The sequence below is a fragment of the Heterodontus francisci genome, chromosome 5 (genome assembly GCF_036365525.1).
Source record: "Heterodontus francisci isolate sHetFra1 chromosome 5, sHetFra1.hap1, whole genome shotgun sequence".
Taxonomy (NCBI): domain Eukaryota; kingdom Metazoa; phylum Chordata; class Chondrichthyes; order Heterodontiformes; family Heterodontidae; genus Heterodontus; species Heterodontus francisci.
The window spans coordinates 21,509,970-21,524,751 of NC_090375.1; positions in this window are offsets into that span (position 1 = coordinate 21,509,970).

Sequence of the window (14,782 nt, forward strand, 5' to 3'; positions counted from 1 at the left end):
CAAGAGCAGGTCGTAAGAATGGAGCAAACCTCGCTGAAAGTAACGGAAATATTTTTCTAACTGAAACTGAGTGGAACTGTGGGGGTAAATGGAAAGAGGCCTCCAAAAGCAGTCATCAGTGCCATGTGCAAATAAATTATAACTCTTTAACACACAGGACTCCTCTCCAGTGCAGAGAGAAGTTTAATGACTTGATAAGGTCAATAAATATAAGTGTGATAGCAGCAAGCTGCTATTCATCAATATTTTCAATTTTACAGTTTACACACCAATATCGACCTTAAGAGTCAGTGTTGCATACAGTTCTGGTCACCATATTGCAGGAAAGATGTGATTTCACTGGAGAAGATGCAGAGGAGATTCTAAAAGAAAACCAAAGCAAAATACTGCAGATGCTGGAAATCTGAAATAAAAACAGGAAGTGCTGGAAATGCTCAACAGGTCAGGCAGCATCTGTGGAGAGAGAAGCAAAGTTAACATTTCAGGTCTGTGACCTTATATCAGAAACGATAAAAGTTAGAAAAGAATTAGGTTTTAAGCAAGTTGGTGGGGGTGCTGTTTGGTGGAGAAGAGAACAAAAGGGAAGGTGCGCAATAGGGCAGAGGACAGGAGAGATTAAATTACAAAGATGTCATGGGACAAAGGCAAAGAGAGTGCTATTACTAGTGGTGGAAGACAAAAAATTAGTCCAGAGATAGTGTTAATGACAGAGTAATGAGCATCTCTGTCCAAAACCACATGAAAAACAGGCACATGGTCAAAAAATAAAATAAAATAAAATGATAACAAAAATATATATATTTTTTTAAAAAGGCCAGTCATGCTCTGAAATTGTTGAACTCAATGTTGAGTCCGCAAGGCTGTAGAGTGCCTAATCGAAAGATGAGGTGCTGCTTCTTGAGCTTGCATTGATGTTCACTGGAACACTGCAGCAGGCCAAGGGCAGAAATGTGGGCATGAGAGCAGGATGTGTGATGAAATGGCAAGCAACTGGAAGTTCAGGGTCATGCTGAGCGGAGGTGTTCTGCAAAGCGGTCACCTAATCTACATTTGGTCCCTGGGAGGGAGGGGAAGGGATGAGGGCAGAAGTGCGGGAAATGGCTCGGACATGGTTGAGGGCCCTGTCAACCATGGTTGGGGGGAGTCCTCGGGTGAGGGAAAAGGAAAGCATGTCAGAAGTGCTGTTGTGGAAGGTTGTATCATCAGAACAGATGCATCGGAGACAGAGAAACAGAGAGAATGGGAAGGAGTCTTTACAGGAAACAGGGTGTGAGGAAGTGTCGTCAAGGTAGCCGTGGGAGTCGGTGGGCTTATAATGAATATTAGTGGACAGCCTATCCCCAGAGATGGAGATAGAGAAGTTGAGGAAGGGAAGGGAAGTGTCGGAGATAGACCATGCAAAGGTGAGAGAAGGGTGGAAATTGGAAGCAAAGTTGATGAAACTTTCCAGTTCAGGCAAGAGCAGGAAGCAGCACAGATACAGTCATCAATGTACCAGAAAAAGAGTTGGGGGAGGGAGCCTGAGTAGGACTGGAACAAGGAATGTTCTACATATCTCAACAAAAAGACAGGCATAACGAGGACCCATGTGGGTACCCATGGCAACACCTTTTATTTGAAGGAAGTGAGTGGAGTTGAAAGAGAAGTTTTCAATGTAAGAATAAGTTCAGCCAGGTAGAGGAGGGTGGTGATGGATGGGAACTGGTTGGGCCTCTGTTCAAGGAAGGTGGAGAGTCCTCAGAATGTCCATGGAGGTGTAGAGAAATTGGACGTCCATAGTGAAGAGGAGGCATTTAGGGCCAGGAAACTGGAAATTGTCAAAATGACGTAGATTTAAAAGGATGTTGCCAGGACTCGAAAAGTTTTGTTATGAACAAAGATTGGATGGGCTGGAGTTGTTTTCCTTGGAACAGAGGAGGCTGAGGAGTAAATTAATGGAAGTGCAAAACATTATGCGGAGCCGAGATAGAGTAAATAGGGACACCCTATCTACCTTAGCAGAAGGGTTAAAAATTTCAAGTCATTGGTAGAGGGATTAGATGGGAGATGAAGAAACAATTTTACTGCCAGAGGCTGGTGGGGACCTGGAACTCATTGCCTGAAAGGGTCGGTGAGGCAAAAACTCTCACCACATTTTAAAAAGGGCTTGGATGTCTATTTTTCAAGAGCCATGAGCTGCAGGGCTATGGACCTCGTGCAGGAAAGTGGGAGTAGACTGGTTAGCTCTTTGTTGACCAGCACGGACATGATGGGCTGAACGGCCGCCTTCTGTGTTGCGAATTTTCTATGATTCTATTTCAATGATTCTAAGTGCAGGAGCAAACATAAAGGTATAAGCATGTGAAATACATGAACTGTACAGCCATCTTCACATGGAACAAGGGTCTAGAAATTAGTTGAGGCCAGTTGATAAGTGGCAATGAGCAGACTGGTGAACAATTCCTGTGGCTGAAAAGCAAAGTGTGAGGATAGTACCAAATTGGGTTTTGCACCTCATCTACAGAATCACAATAAACTGTCATGTCAGAAAATGGTGTAAACTAATTGATGTTCATCAGGTATCCTTGGGGCTTAGGACATTAGACCCAAAACTGAACCTTGCTGTTCCTGTTTAACTGCCCCAAAACAGGTACAACAAAGTGTGATTTCTGCTCTAGTTGTATTACATCATTGGAGAATCTCACAATGCAGGAACAACATATAAAGAATAATTTTTCTCCATGGAAACTCCAGGGGAAAATTGATAGGTATTCTCCAGTATATCAATCTGTGACTAAAAGTAGCAATAGATCTGTCCTCATGCAGGAAGAAAGGAAGCATCGCTCATGGGGATGCTGAGCAATTGGAGGTGGAAGTACTTACATTGGCCCATTAAGCCAACAAGAGGAGGAGGCAGCCATCTCTGGTAGAATTTCACTCAGGTGAGGCAGTAGGGGAAGGAGACATGGAAGGTACCACACGCATAATTGGTTCATGCACAACAAGTACAATATTCAATTATTCTAAAAGATTGTCTGACATTTATGCTCTTACATAAGCAGAACAACAAGGAAATGACAACTAGAAGGAGCTCGTTTCATTTCCATGCTTTTTTTTCTTTTCACGTGAAATGGAAGCGGAGCCAAATTAGCCGAGAGAAAAAGTCGCCAAGTGCAACATCCTCAACAGTGAGGACAGCCAGCAGAAGTTTCCTTGCACTGTCATTCATCTTCTTGCCCACACTCACCAGGCCAAATAGATACTGGAGGGGAAGATGAGAAATATAAATATTTCAGACGAGAGTGAACAGTGAGCACTGAATGACTGACACTCTTGGTAGTCGTAGTGGAAGAGATGAAGAACTTTCCTGAATGGAGGCTACGGAAATTACAACCCTTGACTTAGGAACATTCAGAAAATGATCTCAGTGATCCTATCAAGTGAAGAAGAAAGCTAGGAATGCAATAAACTCTTATGAAAGCACCGCCTAGCCTCTCAGATAATATGCAGCGCGTTACAGGGCCAGTAATGGAGTCCAATGTTCTGGATGAGACAACATTAGGGAGGGCTTCTCAACATTGCCAGAAGGGTCAGTAACCAGAGGACACTGATGTGGGGGAGGAAACATGTCTTACACAGAGAGTCCTTATGATCGAGAATGCACTACCAGAAAGTGTATTGGAATCAGATTTAATCATAACTCTCAAAAGGGAATTGGATAAATATTTGAAGAGGAGAAAATTGTAGGGCTATAGGGAAAGAGCAAGGGGAAATGTGACTACTTGGATAATTCATTCAATGAGCTGGCACAGGCTCGATGGGTCGAATGGCCTTCTGTGCTGTATCATTCTATGATTATATGAGCCTGTAAAACCACTAGCAATGCCCTGTAAGAAAGATCTAAAGGATTTACTTAATCAGATTCGTGATATTTCTCTATCATTTATCAATTGGCATCCCTCATTATCGAGTTAGGCTCTACTTTCATGCTCCATTCAGCTATTGATTGCTCACTGCGTGTGCAAAAACAGAGTTTGTCATATGTGCAAATTTGTTTTTTGCATGTTTATACCAAGAGTATAATTTGTCACCCACATTGACTTGATCTACATTGTTATCACTTCAAATTAAACAAATGTGATTCTTACTGCTGACTGACAAGGGAAAAGATTTACAAACACTCATAAAGCCAGCCCCATTATGCAGTACCATTAGAAACCAGTGTGTTGGTTAGCTGATCTCCCCATGCTTATTTACAGCTGTGTTAAATTGCTTTGCATTGCCATTTTGTGTCTTGGGAACACATTAATTCAATGTGGAAGCAAAACATGTTGAACTCATGCATTTAGAGTCATAGAGTACAGTCATAGATTCATAGAGTCATTACAGCACAGAAGGAGGCCATTCAGCTCATCGAGTCCATGCCGGCTCTGTGTAGCGCGTTCCAAGCAGTACCATTCACCAGCTTCAATCCCATTCCCCAGCTTCATCCCTGCAGCCCTGCAAATTTTTTTCCATCAAGTGCCCATCCAATTTCCTTTTGAAATCATTCATCATCTCCATTTCCACCAACTTCACCTGCAGCGAGTTCAAGGTCATTACCACTCGCTGTGTAAAAAGGCTGCTCCTCACAGTCCCCCTGTATCTCTTGACCAAAACCGTCAATCTGTGTCCCCTCATCCTTGTACCTTCAGCTAATGAGAACAGCGTTTCCTTATTTAACTTATCAAACCTGTCAGAATCTTGTACACCTCTATCAAATCTTCCCTCAAACTCCTTTCCTCCAAGGAGAACAACCACAGCGTCTCTAACCTAACCTTGTAGTTAAAATCCCTCATCCCTGGAACCATTCTGTTAAATCTCCTCTGCACCCTCTCAAGGACCCTCACATCCTTCCTGGGTCCAAACCAGAGCTCCATAAAGGTTCAGCATAATTTCCCTGCTTTTCTACGCAATGCGTTTATTTATGAAGCCCAAGATCCCAATGCTTTGTTAACTATCCTTTAAAGATCTGCGCACATGAACCCCCAGGTCCCTCTGTTCCTGTGAACTGTACCGTTTAGTCTAAAATGCTCCCCTGTCCCTTCTGCCAAAATGTATCACCTCACATTTCCCTGCCCATTCTGCTAGCACATCTATTTTAATGTGCGCAAAATATATACTGTTATGACCAGGTGAGAAAGGTGTCTAGGGGTCTTTCTCAGCCTTTACCTGGTCTTATTGTAACAGGGTTTAATTTTAAACATACTGTGTATCCTTAGGCATCAATCAAATTAGAGTTTAAGTTTAATAAATTTCAACTTTCCTTCTTTAAATCTGAGAAAGCCTGTTTGTGCTGGTTTCTTTGCCTTATAATTGGAAAGCGGTGAACAAGGATTCACCAAAGGGGGAGCTAAAAACAGTGTGTTTAAAAAATATAACCCTGTTATAGTAAGACCAGGTGAAGGCTGAAAGGGAACCCTAGACCTCTTTCTCACCTGATCATAACACCACTTATCAGCCCAAGTCCGGATGTGATCCAGGTCTTGCTGCATCTGGACACGGGCTGCTTCAGTATCAGAGGAGTCTTTAACAGTGCATTATGCAATCATCAATGGACATCCCCACTTCTGACCTTGTGATAGAGGGAAGGTCATTGATGAAGCAGCTGAAGATGGTTGGGTCTAGGACACTATCTTGAGGAACTCCTGCAGTGAAGTCCTGGAACTGAGATGATTGACCACTAACAACCACAACCATCTTCCTTTGTACTCGGTATGACTCCAACCAGTGGAAAGTTTCCCCCCCAATTCCCATTGACTCAAGTTTTGCTAGGGCACCTTGATGTCACACTCGATCAAATGCTGCCTTGGTGAGGTCAAGGGCAGTCACTTTCACCTCATCTCTGGATTTCAGCTTTTTTGTCCATGTTTAGACCAAGGCTGTAATGTGGTCAGGAGCTGAGTGGCCCTGGCGGAACCCAAATTGAGCGTCAGTGAGCAGGTTATTGCTGAACAAGTGCCGCTTGAGAGCGCTGTCAAAGACCCCTTCCATCACTTTGCTGATGATTGAGAGTGGACTGATGGGGTAGTAACTGGCCGGGTTGGATTTGTCCTGCTTTTTGTGTACAGGACTTACTTGGGCACTTTTTCACATTGCCAGGTAGATGCCAGTGTTGAAGCTGTACTGGAACAACTTGACTAGGGGTGTGGCTAGTTTTGGAGCACAAGTCTATTAGATCACCATTAGACTAGCTTTTAATTCCAGATTTATTAATTGAATTCAAATTTCACCATCTGCCGTGGTGTAATTCGAACCCATGTCCCCAGAGCATTAGCCTAGGCATCTGGATTACTAGTTACCACTACGCCACCGCCTCCCCAATGATTCAATGAGTTGAGGAAAAATTGTAAAGCTATATTTTTGTGCTAACACAAACGGAACAGCTGGGCAACATTGTTTTCAGATTTTATTGCAATGCAGAAATCATTTCTTAAACGTGGTTAGCCCACATTGCATTATAATTTACAACAAGTGTCGCACCTTATTTAACCAAGTGGCAGATCTTCTTAACTCTCAATGTGCTGCTGATGAGAACAGTTTGCTCAGACACCCAATGGAGTCGCCCAACAATCCAACCCTGCATTTGGCAATTTGAGAAGGGCTTTGCCCTACTGCCATGTGACATCCTATCCGGAGGTAATGAGTGGAACACATGGAGATGGTAGAGTATAGAACAAACCATAGTGATCTTCAATCATTCTGGAGCAAGTTTCCCTCCCTGCTCTATATAAAATAAATCCAAACCCCTTCTTTATTTTACAATTTTGTTACACACAACGTGGAAGCAATCTTTCCTGTATATGTGTTGAAGGAGATGGAGACACAGCACATAAAAAAGTAAGAACTTGCATTTATATAGCACAATTCTCGATAGTAAGGTGTTCCAAAATACTTTACAATCAATTAAGAACTTGTTGAAGTGTAGTTACTGTTGTAATGTAGGAAACGCGGCAGCCAATTTGCACACAGCGAGGTCCCACGAGCAGAAATGTGATAATGACCAGATATTCTGTGTTATTGATATTGGTTGAGGGATAAATATTGGCAAGACACTGGGGAGAACTGTCCTTCGAACAGTGCCATTTTATGTTTGCCATCCCTCATTGTCATCCTAGATCTTATCCTCAAGTTTCGGGAGTGGAACTTGAATCCCTAACCTTCTAACTAAAGGGATGAAAGTGGAACCAACTGAGCAACGGCTGACATCCAAAGACAACTGAATCCATATGACATAAAAACATGTTTTTATCGCACAAATAAAAGAACTACAGTGAGGTTCATCCGCAACAGCAACTCCTCACTCCCACCCAAACAGTATATACACACAAGGATGTTCACCATTGGGCTGCTACAGCCAATTAAAACCAGGAAGGAAGTAACTCTAGTGTCTGTTCAATCATCACAGGTAGAGATGCTCCATTAGCTTACAAGGTTTAAACTTGGCTATTTGCAGATCGCTGTTTTCATTCCACCACAATCTACATCTTGGTTCTTGGAGAGACATGGCGGATAAGACTGTGGGCCAAACATGTATGGGTGCAGGAGAAAATAACAGCTTTGCTCTGTGTGGAATAGTTGAGAATTTGTATGTGGTAAGGAGAAAAAGCAAAGGGAGTTCTTAATGTGCTTATTTGCAAAATGATTCAATGTTGAAAAATGACATGTTGACCCCTTGTAGCTGTTTTTGTAACCGTAGATCTATCGACCATGAAGGCAGCACAAATCTCTGGCTGATAAAACGTTGCTTAAATATTATGCATTCTACTAATTTAATTCCCCAAATGGTGATGAGATGGTGATAACTTGGAGAAAACAACTTTAATGGTCTGAGTATAATGACATGCCGCAGGAGCAAATGTCTCCTCTCTGCTGTAGAAATATGTCATTAATTGAAGATATGTTGAAACTGTCTTCATTTCATACAAGTTTTCGCCAATTTTTCAAATAAGCAAGTGTAAACTCATCAGAACTTTTCCTGCTCTGCTCTACTGGAGAGATTTGATGAGGTTTACTAGGCTAAAACCTGGAATGGGCGAGTTGTCTTATGTGGAAAGGTTGGACAGGCTAGGCTTGTAGCAGCTGGAGTTTAGAAGAGTAAGAGGCAACTTGATTGAAACAATTAGGATCCTGAGGGGTCTTGACAGGGTGGGTGTGAAAAGGATGTTTCCTCTTGTGGGAGAATCTAGAACTAGGGGTCACTGTTTAAAAATAAAGGATCACCCATTTAAGACAGGGATGAGGAGAAATGAGGGTCGTGAGTCTTTGGAATTCTCTTCCTCAAAAGGCAGTGGAAGCAGAGTCTTCAAATGTTTTTAAGGTGGAGGTAGATAGATTCTTGATAAGCAAGGGGGTGAAAGATTATCGCAAGTAGGCAGGAATGTGGAGTAGAGGTTACAATCCGATCAACCATGATTTTGTTGAAGGGTGGAGTAGGTTCGAAGGGCCAAGTGGCCTACTCCGGCTCCTAATTCGTATGTTCACGTAAGGTTAGTTTATTAATTAAATACCGTCAGAACAGCATAACAAAGATAAGGATTTGATGAAAATCAGGACGTCCCCTCACTAATAATTCCAGTAGAGAATTCAGGAGAAACTTCTTAACGCAGAGAGTGGTTCAAATGTGGAACTCACTACCACAGGGAATAGTTGAGGCAACTAGTATAGATTCATTTAAGTGGAAGCTAGATAAACGCATAAAGGAAAGAGGAACGGAAGGATAGGTTGATAGGATTAGATGAAATGAGCATGGCTACCCGACCCGAACCCGATGGGACCCGACGACGTGTGTCGGGTTCAGGTCGGGTCGGGTCGCTCTTCCGGGTCTGGCATTCGGGCTCGGGTCAGGTCGGGCCGGGTCGGACATGCTCTATCACCACTTTCGGGAAGTGACTCCAATGTTAATGTACTTTTCGGACTTGAAAGGTTGTTTAGTTACAGTTGTTTTTTTAAGCTTTTGCAGATAAGCAACAAAGTGAAAAACGGAAGCTAGGTTAACTGATGGTCGGGTCGGGTCGGGCGTGGGAAAAAATGAAAGGACTCTGGCCAGATTGGGCTTGGATCGGATGTGGTTCTGTCAGTCTCGGGTCGGGTTTAATTTGCAGACCCAAGCAGACCTTTAGTGGGAGGAGGTTTGAGTGCAGCACTAATGCCGTCATGGACCAGTTGAGTCGATTGGCTTGTTTCTGTGCTGTACATTCTGTGTAATTGCCTGTAAAAGCTCGGGGAAGATTGGAACCTCCCCTTCTTCATTGAGCTTCAAATGGAATACAGGACCGTTTGTTTGTGGTTTAGTTCTGAAATTCATTAACATAAAGATTAACAAATGCAGAAATGTTAGTATGTTGTCAAACAAAGATGTAATTTCCTGTATCTGGACTGTAAAACTTAACAGAAAAAAAAATGCATCCTACAAGGCCCGATGGGCCTTAGGGCGGATTTACATGACCTTTTCCCCCAGTTCCCCAAGCCTAAAGGTCAGAAGCAAAGAGGCAGAGATTTAGCTTGCTGGCTCTCCACTCCCTGAACATTGCCTTGGGATTTCTGGGGCTTTACACTGCGGGGGTTGGGGGGGTTGTGAGGTCAGTGAAGGAAGTGAATTTGGGCCAGTACCTGCAGGCATGTCGGATCAACAACAACAATCTGCTTTTATAAAGTGTATTTAACTGAGTAAAACACCCAAAAGCGTTAATGAGTTGTGGCTAACATTTCCACACTCCTGTCTCATTCCACTTTTCATCACTGTACTGCAAGGCAAGAGGATCCCAGAGGGTCGCCAACACTCCAGGATTACGATGGGGTTTCCAGCAATTCAAAATGAATTTCCAGCACATCCTGCGAGTAATCCTGGAGAAAAATCATAGGGGCATTAAATAAAACGGTTTTGTTTTTTGTTTCATTTTCTTGGAACACTTTAATTTACTAATTACAAAAATATTGTAGGTGGGGTGGGGGAGAGAAAGGCTGATTGACTGACAGTCAAGAATCATCCATATGGTTAAGGAAGAGTTTGTTCACTTTCCAGTTGACTGTAAGGCTGGATTTAGGAGGTGTAACCCTCTCCCCACTCCAGGATTGTCAGATAAAAGCAAGAATGTCGAGTGGCCCAACACCAGAAGGTGCTGATCAAGGAGGTTGGACATACAGCCTCAGGCCTGCAATGCCTGCAGTCTCCTCTTGAGTTTCCTGCCCCCACTGTTGGTGTTAGGCCTTGTCAGCTAGTGAGCCTATGAAGAGGTACATCCAGATCATGTAAATACCAGGGATCCTGGGGATGAAGAAGAACATTGTGTGGTTTGGATGCACTGCTTGTGTCTGGTGCCTGGACAGGAACAGAGAAATTTGTGCTAACGATTTTAAATGTTTGGTTCTGTGAACTTTACCAGGCTGTCATGAACTGAGAGGTTTTCCTATAACAATAGCTAATTTTACACAATTAAAGCTTTCATCTCCTTTCACGCCCCACTGAAGATTCCAGTTAGAATCAGTAACGATCATTGGAAGCCAGTTAGGTTAATTCATCTGCGCTGACATTAAGTTGGGCAACACAGAATTACGGAATCACTTAGAATTTACAGAACAGAAACAGGAATTCAGCCCAACTAGTCTATGCTGGTCTTTATCCACCACATCCTCCCATCCCTCTTCATCTAACCCTATCAGCATAACTGTCTATTCCTTTCTCCCAAATGTGTTCATTGAGCATTTCCCTAAATGCAGCAAAGCCAGACCACCAAAGTTCGTAAGTAAATAGAATTCTTCACTGGCGACCTAACTTTGTGAAGCTAAGAACCAATATCTGCAACATTTTTTCATATCTGATACATAAAATTTGGTATTAAAAAAAAGGGTGAGATTGTAACTCATCCAAAACCCACCCACTGGCACAGAGTTAAAATTAGGCCCTGAGGCTTCAGGCCATGACTGTTTCATGATGCTTAACAATATTGCAACAAGCAAATGACATCTTTTCCATCACTACAACCCACTTAGCTAAATAATGGTCAGGATTTTATCCGGGCAATGGGAGTCTTGCCCACCGGCAAAAGTGCCAGCGAGAACCCCGTGTCGCCTCCTCTGGGGAAGGCCTACCGGATCAAGTGCCAATTAGGCACTGAAGTGGGCAGCGGTGGTCCTTCCCCGGGATCAAGAACCCCGATGGCGGAGGTGTTGCCTGCTGAGAACTGCCGGCCAATCAGAAGACGGCAGCTCTTTAACTGAGCAGTGCCACTGCGGAGGTGGTGGCTGCTGCTGGTAATGGACCCTCCGGTAGCCGTGTATCGCCGAGGGACCCAGGCCACGGGTAAGTCAGGGTGGGAGGGGTTTCGCAAGGTGGGGGTCATGGGGGAGAGCGCAGTAGGGGGTTTGGTAGCAAGGGCAGGGGTTGGCTCTCAGCAGGCCTCTCCACTTCCTGATGCTGGGTTCCCTCATTCAGGCACTAAGTGACTTTGATCGAGGGACTTCTCTGCACTGGAGCTGGTTAATTCAGGCAGCGGCGGGATGAGGCCCTTAACTTGGCATTAATTGCCCATTTAAGGGGCTCAATTGGTGCCTGGGCGGGAAGGCCTTTCACAGGCCTTTCACAGGCCTTCCCACCCCGGACATAATTTGGGTGGAGGGGGGAAGGTGGTGGGGGTCACCTGCCACCATCCCAACCAATTGTATGCTCTCCTCGCGGGGGAGAGTATAAAATACTCTCCAATATCAAGCAGCTTTACTGCCTTAATATATTAAGAGAGATTGGAGACTATAAAGAATAAAACCTGGTCTGAAATGATTTTGTTTCTTTAAGGAGAATATTTTAGACCAGTCACTTGTCACTGAGAGGAGAGAGAAGATTCATCCTCCATGTTTCACTATTAAGTGAGTTTGATTCTGAGCACTGCTCTGCTGACTGCAAGGATTGGCTTCAAAAACAGGCAAGTTGAGTTTAAGGCTTATGACACATTCTACTAAATAGTGCTGAAATGGATTAGCACAGATGGCAAAGGGGAAAAAAAAGCTCATTTGTCACAAACTTATAGGGACAACATACATCACCCTTGAATTTTAATGAAACAACGAATGTTAGCTTATCTAAGAACCGCCCCAGGGCTGTTGTACTACGAAATGTCTTCTAATAATTTTTTTTTAAAATGAAAGCCTCATCCGATACGGATGTTGCTGTAAATCACATTCGTGTTTATCCATCAGCACCACAGGGGAAAAACATTAAGAAGCTCCAAGCAACCAACGGAAAGGAACACTGGTAGGTATATTTAACTTACTAGTATCACAACAATCTCTGAGACATGTTTGAGCATCTGTTAAAATCAGAAATACATAACATCTTTCCCAGGAAGTACAAGGCTCTGTTGTAAGTCTGTAATGCTTTTTGTGGCTGCATGTAATATCTGTGGCTGCTAAAATGGGCAAGCTATATATTTAAAGGTACGGGATGTTTCACCAAGTGCAGGAAACTGTGTCAGTTTATTCCAAATATCTTTGCGGGCATTTTTCTGCAGGGAAACCAATTAAAAATTCTGATCATAAAACCTGCTCCCATTTTTTCATTCAACGGATTCTGGTAATGATTCTGAAGATGCCATTAACAGCTCCTCTAGACCCATCTTTTGTTTCTTTACTGTTCTCATTACACCTGCTTTTGCCTTGCACCATCATCCCTTTAATCATTTAATCTGTTCTGCCCTCCACCCCATCACAGAGTTAAATTATGAGGACAAGGCACCTACCTTAGGCTTGTGTTCCCTTGACTACCGAAACTTAAGGGGTGAGTTCAGAGCAGGAGGTTCATAACTTTAAAATTAGAGCTCGACCATTCAGGTGATGATGTCAGGAAGCACCTTTTTACATAAAATATAGTGGGAATCTGGAACTCTCCCAAAAAGCTGTTGACGCTGGGAATCAATTGAAAATTTCAAAACTGAGACTGATAGATTTTTGACAAGGCAGGATATTAAGGTTTACAGAACCAAGGTGGGTAGATGTAGTTAAGAACAGCCATAAAGTAATTGAATGACAGAACTGGCTCGAGTGGCTGAATGGCCTACTACTCTTCCTATGTTCAAATATACCAGGGACTGGATTTTGTAGTCCAGCCACCAGAACATGGTGGCCATCCCCCACAGAACTCACGCCGCCGTGCCGCCGTGATTATGCGGCGGGCAGCCACTTTACATATTAACAGCGGCCGCGCCCCCCCCAATCACGTGGCGGGGGCGGCCTCAGCAATGCCGTTCATAGTCACCTGGTGAAGGAGCAGGTGCTGGCACCATTTTTAAAAGCTGTTAGCCCTGCAAACAGTACAACATAACAGAGTCACAGAGTTCACCCCTTCCCCAAACCCATCAGAGTGCAGAGTTCACCCCTTCCCCAAACCCATCAGAGTGCAGAGTTCACCCCTCCCCCCACCCATCAGAGTGCAGAGTTCACCCCATCCCCAAACCCATCAGAGTGCAGAGTTCACCCCATCCCCAAACCCATCAGAGTGCAGAGTTCACCCCTCCCCAAACCCATCAAAGTGCAGAGTTCACCCCTTTCCCCCACCCATCAGAGTGCACAGTGCACCCCTTCCCCTCCCCCACCCATCAGAGTGCAGAGTTCACCCCTCCCCCGCCACCCATCAGAGTGCAGAGTTCACCCCTTTCCCCCACCCATCAGAGTGCACAGTGCACCCCTTCCCCTCCCCCACCCATCAGAGTGCAGAGTTCGCCCCTCCCCCGCCACCCATCAGAGTGCAGAGTTCACCCCTTCCCCCCACCCATCAGAGTGCAGAGTTCACCCCTTCCCCCCACCCATCAGAGTGCAGAGTTCACCCCATCCCCAAACCCATCAGAGTGCAGAGTTCACCCCTCCCCAAACCCATCAAAGTGCAGAGTTCACCCCATCCCCAAACCCATCAGAGTGCAGAGTTCACCCCTTTCCCCCACCCATCAGAGTGCACAGTGCACCCCTTCCCCTCCCCCACCCATCAGAGTGCAGAATTCACCCCTCCCCCGCCACCCATCAGAGTGCAGAGTTCACCCCTTTCCCCCACCCATCAGAGTGCACAGTGCACCCCTTCCCCTCCCCCACCCATCAGAGTGCAGAGTTCACCCCTCCCCCGCCACCCATCAGAGTGCAGAGTTCACCCCTTCCCCCCACCCATCAGAGTGCAGAGTTCACCCCTTCCCCCCACCCATCAGAGTGCAGAGTTCACCCCTTCTCCACCTCAGTTGCGCCAGCTTTCCCTGGATGGGAAATGAAGGTGCGTGGGTGCTGCACGTTGTTCTGAAGATCGGGAACTGAAGATAAGATTGCTGCAGCTTACATATTAATTGATGCTATTATGTAATTTAAATATGCCAACTCGGGTCCCGTCGCAGAGCGGCAGAGGGGCAGCCACGGAGCTTCCCTGTGGTCAGGAAAATCAGGCCTGGCCATCCCGGCATCGGGTTCCATGGCGACCGCTGCTAATCCGATTCTTGGGCTCCCTCCACCACCCACCCCCCCCACCCCCCCCACCCCCCCGCCCAACCCACCCACAAAACCTGATGTCGGACTGGGAACAAAATCCAGCCCCACATGTCTGCACAAGTTCACATGGCAGACTGAGGTTGTGATGGAGTTGTCACTCTTCTCAAGTGCTGTGGTCAGGCTCAAGAGTATATGGTCCAGTAATATTATAAGAAGTCAAGGCCACTTTATGAGAGGTTATTCACTCTGGTTAAGCCTAACTTTCCACGTTGTATGCTGGGGTTCCATCAGAAGGTTACTATGGAATTTC